Below are 14,070 nucleotides of genomic sequence, written 5' to 3'. Positions count from 1 at the left end.
CTGGTGAGTGCAGCTCCGGATGTGACTGCAGTAGACTGGTGAGTGCAGCTCCGGATGTGACTGCAGTAGACTGGTGAGTGCAGCTCCGGATGTGACTGCAGTAGACTGGTGAGTGCAGCTCCGGATGTGACTGCAGTAGACTGGTGAGTGCAGCTCCGGATGTGACTGCAGTAGACTGGTGAGTGCAGCTCCGGATGTGACTGCAGTAGACTGGTGAGTGCAGCTCCGGATGTGACTGCAGTAGACTGGTGAGTGCAGCTCCGGATGTGACTGCAGTAGATTGGATGTGAAATAATGGCGGTGAGAACATGCATGCACAAATCAGCCATATTGGGGAATGGTGGGCGAGACATGGCGCCAGGGATAGAGAGGCCCTGCCCAGTGATGGGAGGCCCTGCCCAGTGACGGGGTGGCCCCGCCCAGTGACGGGGAGGCCCCGCCCGGTGACGGGGAGGCCCCACCCAGTGACGGGTGATGGGGAGGCCCCGCCCAGTGACGGGGTGGCCCCGCCCAGTGACGGGTCGGCCCCGCCCAGTGACGGGGAGGCCCCGCCCAGTGACGGGGAGGCCCCGCCCAGTGACGGGGAGGCCCCGCCCAGTGACGGGGAGGCCCCGCCCAGTGACGGGTCATGGGGAGGCCCCGCCCAGTGACGGGTCATGAGGAGGCCCCGCCCAGTGACGGGTCATGGGGTGGCCCCGCCCAGTGATGGGTGAGATTGCCGCCAGATACCAGGTGGGTGATACTATCAGTGACCGACCGCCGACCCCTTGGTTACAATGTAGCACATAGAAGTGAATGGTGTCTGAGGAGCAGCGGCCGCTCCCCCCGATCACTAACCGTGTGCCGCTGCGGAGCCGGGCCACATAGTCCGCTATCAGCGCGTGCTCGTCCGGGAGGCGGCTGCCAGTGTCCATGATGTGCTGCGACCTGCGAGACAACATCAGAAGGAGGCGTGAGATGAGGGCCCCGGGGGCCACATGACAGCGGTAATACAATGACACCACCTCCTGCCCAACTGCACCCCCGGCCTCAGCACACGGGCCGGAACCCCACACCACGGCGAAGGAAACCCGGAGCCCCCCGACCCATGACACCACCTCCTGCCCAACTGCACCCCCGGCCTCAGCACACGGGCCGGACCCCCACACCACGGTGGAGGAACCCCAGAGCCCCCCGACCCATGAGTGCTAGAGGCTCAGCTCATCACAGGACCCCCACACTACAGCGGAGGAACCCCAGAGCCCCCCGACCCATGGGTGCTAGAGGCTCAGCTCATCACAGGACCCCCACACCACGGCAGAGGAACCCCAGAGCCCCCCGACCCATGGGTGCTAGAGGCTCAGCTCATCACAGGACCCCCACACCACGGCAGAGGAACCCCAGAGCCCCCCGACCCATGAGTGCTAGAGGCTCGGCTCATCACAGGACCCCCACACCACGGCGGAGGAACCCCAGAGCCCCGTGACCCATGAGTGCTAGAGGCTCGGCTCATCACAGGACCCCTGTACGCCGTATAGTGACATCACTGCACAACAACTCCCAGAATGCAACACTGCAGAGGAGACTGCACACAGGAAGGTAAGTCGAGCCTCCTGAGAGCGCGCAGCAAAGCAGCACTATCAGGACAGAAAGCAGCCCCCGTGCAGAATACACACCAATCACAGCGGATATACAGTGGACACACAAAGTCTACACGCCCCTGATTAAATGCCGGGTTTTTGCTAGGGACAAAAAAAAAAAAATCATGTCACCCAGAATACGAGATACCTGACACATGCAGGACCTGCCAGACATTGCTGCAGCTCCTTTAATGTTGCTGTCGGACCCTCAGTAGATTGAGGGTGGTGATCTGACCGGTGGGCAAAACAGAAGCCTAAACTTACAAAGAAAAAAAGCAAGTGGGGGACTGTTTGGCCATAATTCCTAATGGTGCAAAACCTGACGCTGTGCATCACCATCCCCACAGTGAGGCATGCTGGGGGCAGCATTGTGCTTTGGGGCTGTTTTTGGCAGCTAGAACTGGGGATATGTCAATGAAGAGGGAATTATGGACAATTCCACATATCAGTCAATTTTGGAAGAAAGTATTAGGCTATGTGCCCACGCTGCGGATTTACCGCGGATTTTGCCGCGGATTTACCGCGGATTTGCCGAAAATCTGCAGCAGCGGCACTTCCAAGCCATTTCAATGGCATTTTGGAAATGCTGTGCCCATGCTGCGGATTTTTCCGCGGCGGATTTGCCGCGGATTTTGATCCGGAAAAATCTGCAGCATGTCAATTATTGTTGCGGATTTTGTTGCAGATTTTTCCCATGCAAGTCAATGCAAGGTGTAAAATCCGCAAGAAATCTGCAGGTCTGTTCCCACAGGCTCTTTTTCCTGCGGATTTGGTGCGGATTTCGCAAACAAATCCGCAGGAAGTGATGTAGGATAGTTCAGGAAGAGGAAGTTTCACCATTTTGTAGTGTAGAGTAGTGGCAGTGTAGTCGTGTTGTGTCCGGACTCTGGATTGCCAGCTAAAAGCAGCTAGTTACAGGCTGCTTGCTTTTAGCTGGCAAAACAGGATCCCAGCTCTTTTTTCACAATTCTTTTTTTAAAAAAAAAAAGTGCTCCGCTGTATTTTCACTGTCCAGCCCGATGCAAGCAAGCAACTGAGGGCTGTGCTTCTCAGCGGGATAAGGCTGAAGCATTCTCTGCCCCTCCCGCTGAGAAAAACAGTCCTCAGCTGCCCCTGAAAATGGCGGCTCCGTTGTGAAGCGCCATTCACAGGTGCTGTACCGAGGCTCATCCAGCTGCCCTGATGCATTGGCTGGCTGGGTAATACGGGGTTAATGCCAGTTTTCTGCAAACTGGCACTAAGCCCGAGGTTCATAATGTCATGCCTGTGTAGACACGGCCATTATGAACCTCCGTTTGGTAATAAAGAAAAGAAAACTTTTTTTTTTAAAATTTTATTTGAAAGAAAAACACACACACATCCCTGATTGCCATCTTTATTACTCCCTGAATCCCCCGATGATAATCCATGACAGCTCCGATGTGCACCCGGCTGACCCGGGCACTGGCGTCAGCCGGTGACAGCAGCCGTCAGTGTATTATTAAATGCTGCACAGCTCTTTTCCGGCAGCTGGGAACGTCTGACATCAGAGCCCTGGTCAGCTGACTTAATTCGCGAGCGCAGGCGGGTCAGCTGACTGCACACCGACAGCTGACGATGTGCAGTCATGTGACCTGGGCACGGACGTCAGCCGGTACCAGCAGACGGAAGAGAGCTTTGCAGCATCTCGAACACTGACGGCTGCTGGGACCGGCTGACGTCCGTGCCCGGGTCACATGACTGCACATCGTCAGCTGTCGGTGTGCAGTCAGCTGACCCGCCCGCGCTCGCGAATTAAGTCAGCTGACCAGGGCTCTGATGTCAGACGTTCCCAGCTGCCGGAAAAGAGCTGTGCAGCATTTAATAATACACTGACGGCTGCTGTCACCGGCTGACGTCAGTGCCCGGGTCAGCCGGGTGCACATCGGAGTTGTCATGGATTATCATCGGGGGATTCAGGGAGTAATAAAGATGGCAATCAGGGATGTGTGTGTGTTTTTCTTTCAAATAAAATTTTAAAAAAAAAAGTTTTCTTTTCTTTATTACCAAACGGAGGTTCATAATGGCCGTGTCTACACAGGCATGACATTATGAACCTCGGGCTTAGTGCCAGTTTGCAGAAAACTGGCATTAACCCCGTATTACCCAGCCAGCCAAATGCATCAGGGCAGCTGGATGAGCCTCGGTACAGCACCTGAGAATGGCGCTTCACAACGGAGCCGCCATTTTCAGGGGCAGCTGAGGACTGTTTTTCTCAGCGGGAGGGGCAGAGAATGCTTCAGCCTTATCCTGCTGAGAAGCACAGCCCTCAGTTGCTCGCTTGCATCGGGCTGGACAGTGAAAATACAGCAGAGCACTTTTTTTTTTTTAAATACCAGTGAAAGGGAACATGGCACCACATTTTTTGGCTGTAAGCTGCGGCCACCACCACTGGGTTATTATATACAGCCTGTTAAAATGCTGTATATAAGCACAGTGGTGTTGGCAGCAGCTTTTTACAAAAAAAGTGGCGACAGGTTATAACATTTCTGCCCCTTTATTACAAAATGGATAATGGAGAAGAAAGGAGGGTTGGGACAGGAAATGACATAAAGAGCCTTTTTTTTTCCTTCAAAACAGACTAAGCTTTATTCAGAAACACAATAGAGTACAATGGACAAAATCCGCATCAAAATCCGCGTCAAATCCGCACCTATGCTAAGGTGCGGATTCCGGGGGAAAGCTGTGGAATTTGATGCAGAAAAGAAGGGAATTTTGTTACTTACCGTAAATTCCTTTTCTTCTAGCTCCTATTGGGAGACCCAGACGATTGGGTGTATAGCTACTGCCTCCGGAGGCCACACAAAGCATTACACTAAAAAGTGCAAGGCCCCTCCCCTTCTGGCTATACACCCCCAGTGGGATCACTGGCTCACCAGTTTTAGTGCAAAAGCAAGAAGGAGGAAAGCCAATAACTGGTTTAAACAAATTCACTCCGAGTAACATCGGAGAACTGAAAACCATTCAACATGAACAACATGTGTACCCGAAAAACCACCAAAAATCCCGAAGGACAACAGGGCGGGTGCTGGGTCTCCCAATAGGAGCTAGAAGAAAAGGAATTTACGGTAAGTAACAAAATTCCCTTCTTCTTCGGCGCTCCATTGGGAGACCCAGACAATTGGGACGTCCAAAAGCTGTCCCTGGGTGGGTAACAAAATACCTCAAGTTAGAGCTGCAAGACAGCCCTCCCCTACGGGGAGGCAACTGCCGCCTGCAGGACTCTTCTACCTAGGCTGGCGTCCGCCGAAGCATAGGTATGCACCTGATAATGTTTGGTGAAAGTGTGCAAACTCGACCAGGTAGCTGCCTGGTACACTCGTTGAGCCGAAGCCTGGTGTCGTAATGCCCAGGACGCACCCACGGCTCTGGTAGAATGGGCCTTCAGCCCTGAAGGAACCGGAAGCCCCGCAGAACGGTAGGCTTCCAGAATTGGTTCTTTGATCCATCGAGCCAGGGTGGCTTTAGAAGCCTGCGACCCCTTGCGTTGGCCAGCGACAAGGACAAAGAGTGCATCAGAGCGGCGCAGGGGCGCCGTGCGGGAAATGTAGATTCTGAGTGCTCTCATCAGATCTAACAAATGTAAATCCTTTTCATACCGGTGAACCGGATGAGGACAAAAGGAAGGTAAGGAGATATCCTGATTAATATGAAACGAGGATACTACCTTATGGAGAAACTCCTGAATGGGGCGCAGCACTACCTTGTCCTGGTGGACCACCAGGAAGGGAGCCTTGGATGACAGCGCTGCTAGCTCAGACACTCTCCGAAGAGACGTGATCGCTACCAGAAAGGCCACTTTCTGTGATAGTCGAGAGAGTGAAACATACGTCAGAGACTCGAAAGGCGGCTTCTGGAGAGCAACTAGTACCCTGTTCAGATCCCATGGATCTAACGGCCGCTCGTACGGGGGGACGATATGACAAACCCCCTGCAGGAACGTGCGTACCTGCGGACGTCGTGCTAGACGCTTCTGAAAAAACACCAATAGCGCCGAGACTTGCCCTTTAAGGGAGCCGAGCGACAAGCCCTTTTCCAACCCAGATTGCAGGAAGGAAAGAAAAGTAGGCAATGCCAATGGCCAGGGGGACACTCCTTGTACAGAGCACCAGTAAAAGAAAATCTTCCACTTCCGTGGTAGATCTTAGCAGACGTGGGCTTCATAGCCTGTCTCATGGTGGCAACGACCCCTAGGGATAATCCTGAGGACACTAGGATCTAGGACTCAATGGCCACACAGTAGGTTCAGGGCCGTAGAATTCAGATGGAAAAACGGCCCTTAGGACAGTAAGTCTGGCCGGTCTGGTAGTGCCCACGGTTGACTGACCGTGAGATGCCTGTCGCCAGAGCTCTTTGATCGTCATGAAAACCGGGACCTTGCCGTTGTGCCGATTTGTGAAACCCGTCCGGGTGCAGAGACCATTCTCCTGCGTCCACGCCCTGGTGACTGAGGAAGTCTGCTTCCCAGTTTTCTACGCTCGGGATGTGAACTGCGGATATGGTGTATGCTCTGTCTTCCACCCCTAGCAGAATCCGGCGGACTTCCTGGGAGGCTCGCCGACTGCGTAGTCCGCCTTGGTGGTTGATGTATGCCACCGCTGTGGATTGTCCGACTGAATTCGGATCTGTTTGCCTTCCAGCCACTGCAGGAAGTCTTGCAGGGCAATATACACTGCCCAGAGCTCCAGACAATTGATCTGAAGAGTGGACTCCTCTGAAGAGAGTCCTTGATCGTCTGAGAAAAGGGGAACGTTCCTGTGTAGGGACATCGACTTCCCCTCCCATTAGCGAAGAATGTTCTATTGAAGTGGACGCAGATGAAACTGCGTGAAAGGGACTGCCTCTGGATGAGGTGTCTCCTTGAAGGAGAGACTGCACCCCCGTCTGTAGTGACCGCTGTTTGTCCAGTGGAAGCTTCACCATCGCTGAGGGAGTGTGAAACCCCAAGCTAAGATATGCCAGCGATTGGGTTTAACTTTGAAAAGTTGAGGACCCACCCGAAACTCTGGGAAGTCTCCAGCGCCATGTTCAGGCTGTGTTGGCATGCCTCTTAAAAGAGTGCCTTGACAAGTAGATGGTCTAAGTAAGGGATCACAGGGTGACCCTGAGAGTGCGGGAGTGGTCCCACTGCTGCCATGAACTTGGTGAAAACCCGTGGTGCTGTCGCCAGACCGAAGGGTAGGGCTACGAACCGAAGATGCTCGTCTTCAATAACGAATCGTAGCAAACGCCGGTGCTCTGGAGCAATCGGCACGTGGAGATAAGCATCCTGATGTCTATTGATGCTAGGAAATCTCCTTGAGACATTGAGGCAATGCCGGAGCGGAGGGATTCCATCCGGAACCGCCTGGTTTTCACGTGCTTGTTGAGCAGTTTAAGGTCTAGAATGGAACGGAAGGAGTCGTCCTATTTTGTCACCCCGACCAGAACGGAGTAAAAAGAGTCTCTTGTTCCTGAGGAGGAACCGGGATTACGACTCCTACTGCCTGCGGAAGAGCCTCGGCTCGGCCGGTGAGGAAGTTTTTGCGACAAACTGTCTCTCACCCACCGGCCATTGACCTGTGGCAGTTAAATGTCGCTAAAGCGGGGGAGTCTGCCACCGACCGCGGATGCGGAGAGAGAGGGCTGAAAGTCATGAGGAAAACCGCCTCGGTAGCGGTTCCTCCGGCTGCCTTCTCCGGGCGTGATTGAGCCCGCCAGGAACCTGCGCCCCTCTGAGCCTTTTGAGTCCTGTTGGACGAGGGCAATTGGGACGTGCCCGAGCCTGGGAAGGACCGAAACCTCGACTGTCCCTTCTCCTGATGGGTCTTGTTTGATAGCTGGGGTAAGGAAGAATCCGTACCCTTGGACAGTTGAATGATTTAATCCAACCGCTCACGAAACAGTCTGTCACCAGATAAAGGCAATCTGGTTAAGCACTTTTGTGGAAGCAGCATCTGCTCCAATCCCTTAACACTAGGAGCGTAACAACACGGAGTTGGCGGACGCCACTGACGTACGGCTCGTAGAGTCCAGGACAGCATAAACAGCTTGAGTCGCAATGCCGACATTGCGAGGTGAAGGACGCTACTGCGGCCAAGATGTACATGTGACCGCGTCCCTCTGCGCAATACTAGCTGAAATAGCTTGGAGTGCCTCCATGGCTGCGAATGCCGGGGCAACCGACCCGCCGATAGCTTCATAGACAGATTGCAACCAGAGGGCTATCTGTCTGTCAATGGCATCTTTAAGTGAAGTCCCATCTTCCACTGCAACTATAGATCTAGCCGCAAGCCTGGAGATTGGGGGATCCACCCTTGGAGCGCTTGAGCACGTCAGGGGGGGAAGAGACAACGCGTATCCTCAATACGGTTGGAGAAACGCTTATCGGGATAAGCGTGGTGTTCCTGGACTGCTTCTCTGGAGTCAGAGTGACCAGAAAAGTACTCAATATACGCTTGAGATACCGAAATAGGGATTTCTTCTGCTGTGAAGCTGACCCCTCCACTGGAGGAGTTGAGGGAGAAATACCCAACCTTCCATTGATGGACGCTATAAGATTATTCACCATAGCGTCACCATCCGGTGTATCCGGATTGAGAGCGGTCTCAGGATCAGAGTCCTGAACAGCTACGTCTGCATCATCATACAGAGAGTACTGTGATGAAGTCGAGGGCCGTTCTCAGGGAGCTCGCTTAGGCCGTCTGGGACTGTCGTCCGTGTCAGAGCATGCACTCTGGGATGCATGGGACCCTCCTGGAGCCATGATTTGTTTTGAAATCAGGGTGGCCAGGGGCATTGAATCAACATTGCCCAAGGTCTGTCTGGACTGCAAAGTCTGTAAGATGTTAGTCATAGTCACAGACAATATATCAGCGGAAACTGCAACTCCGTCCCTGTCCCTGGACAGGGATCACAGGTGGTTCTTTTGGCCACCTGTAGCAGAGACCCCCGTTGAGTAATTGCACACACTGGGGGTCCTGGAACAGTATCGCATGCAGTACAAGCAGCATAGAAAGCCATGCCCTTTTTTTTTTTTTGCTGTTGCTGTCTAGCCATCTAGGAGCATTAGCCAAGAATAGCGACCGTACAGTGCAATGTATAGCATACAAGCATGAAGTACAATAAACACTTCAGCACATGCAGTACAAGCAGCATAGAAAGCCTGTGCCTTGGCACCCATGCTTTTTTTTTTTTTTTTTTTGCTGTTGCTGTCTAGCCATCTAGGAGCATTAGCCAAGAATAGCGACCGTACAGTGCAATGTATAGCATACAAGCGTGAAGTACAATAAACACTTCAGCACATGCAGTACAAGGAGCATAGAAAGCCTGTGCCTTGGCACCCATGCTTTTTTTTTTTTTTTTTTGCTGTTGCTGTCTAGCCATCTAGGAGCATTAGCCAAGAATAGCGACCGTACAGTGCAATGTATAGCATACAAGCGTGAAGTACAATAAACACTTCAGCACATGCAGTACAAGCAGCATAGAAAGCCTGTGCCTTGGCACCCATGCTTTTTTTTTTTTGCTGTTGCTGTCTAGCCATCTAGGAGCATTAGCCAAGAATAGCGACCGTACAGTGCAATGTATAGCATACAAGCGTGAAGTACAATAAACACTTCAGCACATGCAGTACAAGGAGCATAGAAAGCCTGTGCCTTGGCACCTTTGCTTTTCTGCTGCCGTTGTCTAGTTATTCATGAGCATTAGCCAAGAAAAGCGACATACAGTGAATGTATAGCATACAAGCATGAAAATAACCACTGCAGCACATGCAATCCAAGCAGCATTGAAAGCTTGTGCCTTAGCACCCTTGCTTTTCTGCTGCTGTTGTCTAGTCATCAAGGAGCATTAGCCAAGAATAGCGACATGCAGTGAATGTACAAGCATGAAAATAAACTCTGCAGTACATGCAATCCAAGCAGCATTGAAAGCTTGTGCCTTAGCACCATTGCTGTTTGCTGCCGCTGTCTAGCCATCTAGGCGGGTAGACAGCCAAGAATAGCCCTTACAGTGCAATGTAAAGCATACAAGCATAAAGGACACATGACACTGCAGCACATGCAAGACAAGCAGCATATAGAGTCTGTGCTTTAGCACCCCTGATCTTTTGCTGCTGTTTCTAGGTCTGCATCCTGAATAGCGACCGTACAAAAGTACAACAGGACACTTCGGCATTAGTGGGTCAGCACTTTAGTTGCCGCTTACCGCCCGCACAAAAGCGGGAGTGTGGCGCCGGAATCCTGTACTGGTAGCTCAGTGTCTCCGTTTTCCCGCTCTGCGTGCCGGAATGGCTGCCGGCGTCCAGAGGAGAGGGGCGGGCCGAGGGCGTGCCCGAGACAAGAGCGGGAACCCGGCGCCCACTGTGTCTAGTGAAGGGGGCTGGAGAATGCAAATAAGGCTCCAGCCCTCGGCGCTGCTATAGAGCAGCGTCTCTCCCTTTCCCTGAGTGACAGGGTGGGGGCGGGAACGAAGCGGCGCTAGGCCGCAAAAGCCGGGGACTAAAGTTAGAAGCGCCGCCGCCGTAAAAGCGCGGTCGGCGCGTCCCCGGCGCACTACAAGTCGCAGCTGCGCCGCCGCTCCAGGGGCGGTCAGCGCGGCGGTCCCCACACGTAAAGTCCCCCAGTAATCTGCAGGGACTATAAGCCCAGCGCACAGCGCTACAGTCCCCGGCGCACTAGCACACCCAGCAAGCCTGGAGTGTGCGTGGCCTGCCATTCGGGGACACAGAGTACCTGAAAGTTGCAGGGCCTTGTCCCTGAACGGCACTCCCGCTCCACATCCAGCAGGTTCTATGGGTCTGTGGATGGAGCCCGGCCTCAGGGCTTGGTGGCCGGAAAGATCCCACTTCCTCAGAGCCCCTCAGGGGGATGTGGAAGGAAAACAGCATGTGGGCTCCAGCCTCCGTACCAGCAATAGGTACCTCAACCTTACAAACCGCAAGTGGGGTGAGAAGGGAGCATGCTGGGGGCCCTAGTATGGGCCCTCTTTTCTTCCATCCGATATAGCCAGCAGCTACTGCTGACTAAACAGTGGAGCTATGCGTGGATGTCTGACCTCCTTCGCACAAAGCAGAAAACTGGTGAGCCAGTGATCCCACTGGGGGTGTATAGCCAGAAGGGGAGGGGCCTTACACTTTTTAGTGTAATGCTTTGTGTGGCCTCCGGAGGCAGTAGCTATACACCCAATCGTCAATCGTCTGGGTCTCCCAATGGAGCGACGAAGAAATCCGCAGGTACATTCTACCGTGGACACATAGCCTTAGGGCGGCTTTGCACGTTGCGACATTGCACGTGCGATGTCGATGGGGTCAAATCGAAAGTGACGCACATCCGGCGTCGCAGTCGATATCGCAACGTGCAAATCCTTTTTGATACGATGAACGAGCGCAAAAGCGTCGTTATCGTATCATCGTTGCAGCCTCCGACATTTCCATAATGCCGGTGCAGCGACAGGTGCGATGTTGTTCCTCGCTCCTGCGGCAGCGCACATCGCTGTGTATGAAGCCGCAGGAGCGAGGAACTTCACCTTACCTGCCGCCGGCTGCAATGAGAAGGACGGAGGTGGGCGGGATGTTTACATCCTGCTCATCTCCGCCCCTCCGCTTCAATTGGCCGCCTGCCATGTGACGTCACTGTGACGCCGCACGACCCGCCCCCTAAGGAAGGAGGCGGGTCACCGGCCAGAGGGACGTCGCACGGCAGGTATGTGCGTGTGAAACTGCCGTAGCGATAATAATCGCTACGGCAGCTTTCACTATATATCGAACGTGCGACGGGGGCGGGACTATCGCTGCAGCATATGGGAGACATTACAGGTGGAAAAAAAAAAATCACAAATGTATTCTTCTTGGAAAGATTATTTCTATGTGACAAAAACCTGGGATTTTACCAGGGGTGTGTAGACTTGTTATATCCACCATACAGTATATCACAAAAGTAAGTACACCCCTGACATTTTTGTAACCGTTTTACATCTTTTCCTGGGACGACACTGCAGATCTGACCCTGTGATACAATGTGCAGTGTCAGTGTACAGCTTGTATACAATGTGCAGTGTCAGTGTGCAGCTTGTATACAATGTGCAGTGTCGGTGCGCAGCTTGTATACAATGTGCAGTGTCAGTGCGCAGCTTGTATACAATGTGCAGTATCAGTGCGCAGCTTGTATACAATGTGCAGTATCAGTGCGCAGCTTGTATACAATGTGCAGTGTCAGTGCGCAGCTTGTATACAATGTGCAGTGTCAGTGCACAGCTTGTATATAATGTGCAGTATCAGTGCGCAGCTTGTATACAATGTGCAGTGTCAGTGCGCAGCTTGTATACAATGTGCAGTGTCAGTGCGCAGCTTGTATACAATGTGCAGTGTCAGTGCGCAGCTTGTATACAATGTGTAGTATCAGTGCGCAGCTTGTATACAATGTGCAGTATCAGTGCGCAGCTTGTATACAATGTGCAGTGTCAGTGCGCAGCTTGTATACAATGTGCAGTGTCAGTGCGCAGCTTGTATACAATGTGCAGTATCAGTGCGCAGCTTGTATACAATGTGCAGTGTCAGTGCGCAGCTTGTATACAATGTGCAGTGTCAGTGTGCAGCTTGTATACAATGTGCAGTATCAGTGCGCAGCTTGTATACAATGTGCAGTGTCAGTGCGCAGCTTGTATACAATGTGCAGTGTCAGTGCGCAGCTTGTATACAATGTGCAGTATCAGTGCGCAGCTTGTATACAATGTGCAGTATCAGTGCGCAGCTTGTATAACAGTATAAATAACTCATTATAGCCATTTATGTCTAAATCACTGGCAACAAAAGTGAGTACACCCCTAAGTGAAAATGCCCAATCGTGCCCTTGGTGTGAATATTTTGTGTGGCCGCCGTTATTTTCCAGCACGGTCTCTTAAGCCTGAAGGTCTTCCATGCTCCATAACGACATGCTGGGAGCTGGTGGATGTTACAGACCTTGCGCTCCTCCACCTCCCGTGTGAGGGGGGCCCCACAGATGCTCCATAGGGTTTAGGTCTGGAGAGGCTCGGCCGGTCCAGCTCCTTTATCCTCAGCTTCTTTAGTGAGGCAGTGGTGTCTTGGAGCTGTTTGGGGTCGTTATCATGGTGGAATATGAAGGAAGAGGAGCCGGCTCTGCTTCAGTGTCACAGCACATGCTGGCATTCATGGTTCCCTCAATGATCTGTAGCCCCCCACAGCCAGCAGCACTCATGCAGCCCCAAACCATGACCCTCCTCCACTATGCCTGACTGAAGGTAGTACACACTTGTCTTTGTCGTTCTCACCTGGAGATGCCGCACACGATGACAACATCTGACCCAAATAAGTTTATTTATGTCTCATCAGACACAGGACGGCTCCAGTCATCCATGTCCTCAGTCCGATTGTCTCCAGAAAAACGTGTGCGGCTTTCTTGTGCATCATCTTTAGAAGAGGCTTCTATCTGGGATGCCAGCCATGCAGAGCAATGTGCTGCAGTGTGTGGTGTATGGTCTGAGCACTGACAGGCGGACCCCCCACCCCTGTAACCTCTGCAGTGTGTGGTGTATGGTCTGAGCACTGACAGGCGGACCCCCCACCCCTGTAACCTCTGCAGTGTGTGGTGTATGGTCTGAGCACTGACAGGCGGACCCCCCACCTCTGTAACCTCTGCAGTGTGCGGTGAATGGTCTGAGCACTGACAGGTGGACCCCTCACCTCTGTAACCTCTGCAGTGTGTGGTGTATGGTCTGAGCACTGACAGGCGGACCCCCCACCCCTGTAACCTCTGCAGTGTGTGGTGTATGGTCTGAGCACTGACAGGCGGACCCCCCACCTCTGTAACCTCTGCAGTGTGCGGTGAATGGTCTGAGCACTGACAGGCGGACCCCCACCCCTGTAACCTCTGCAGTGTATAGTGTATGGTCTGAGCACTGACAGGCGGACCCCCCACCCCTGTAACCTCTGCAGTGTGCAGTGTATGGTCTGAGCACTGACAGGCGGACCCCCCACCCCTGTAACCTCTGCAGTGTGTGGTGTATGGACTGAGCACTGACAGGCGGACCCACACCCCTGTAACCTCTGCAGTGTGCGGTGTATGGTCTGAGCACTGACAGGCGGACCCCCCACCCCTGTAACCTCTGCAGTATGCGGCGTATGGTCTGAGCACTGACAGGCGGACCCCCCACCCCTGTAACCTCTGCAGTGTGCGGCGTATGGTCTGAGCACTGACAGGCGGACCCCCCAAAAACACCTAATTGGGCACAATTTGGCCATATTCACTTAGGGGTGTACTCACTTTTGTTGCTAGCAATTTAGACATTAATGGCTGTGATGAGTTATTTACACTGTTATACAAGCTGTGCACTGACACTGCACATTGTATACAAGCTGTGCACTGACACAGTACATTGTATACAAGCTGCACACTGACACAGTACATTGTATACAAGCTGCACACTGACACTGTACATT

At 52.9% G+C, this 14,070-nt stretch overlaps 1 pseudogene; it reads right to left on the bottom strand.

Moving 5' to 3' along the window:
• The window catches only part of LOC142297086 (dystrobrevin beta-like), a 126,954-nt pseudogene that overhangs the window by 20,118 nt on the left and 92,766 nt on the right, over positions 1 to 14,070 (bottom strand).

The sequence above is a fragment of the Anomaloglossus baeobatrachus genome, chromosome 3 (assembly GCF_048569485.1).
Source record: "Anomaloglossus baeobatrachus isolate aAnoBae1 chromosome 3, aAnoBae1.hap1, whole genome shotgun sequence".
Classification (NCBI taxonomy): domain Eukaryota; kingdom Metazoa; phylum Chordata; class Amphibia; order Anura; family Aromobatidae; genus Anomaloglossus; species Anomaloglossus baeobatrachus.
The sequence above is the reverse complement of the archived record's forward strand: the minus strand, read 5'-3'. Positions and strand labels throughout refer to the sequence as shown.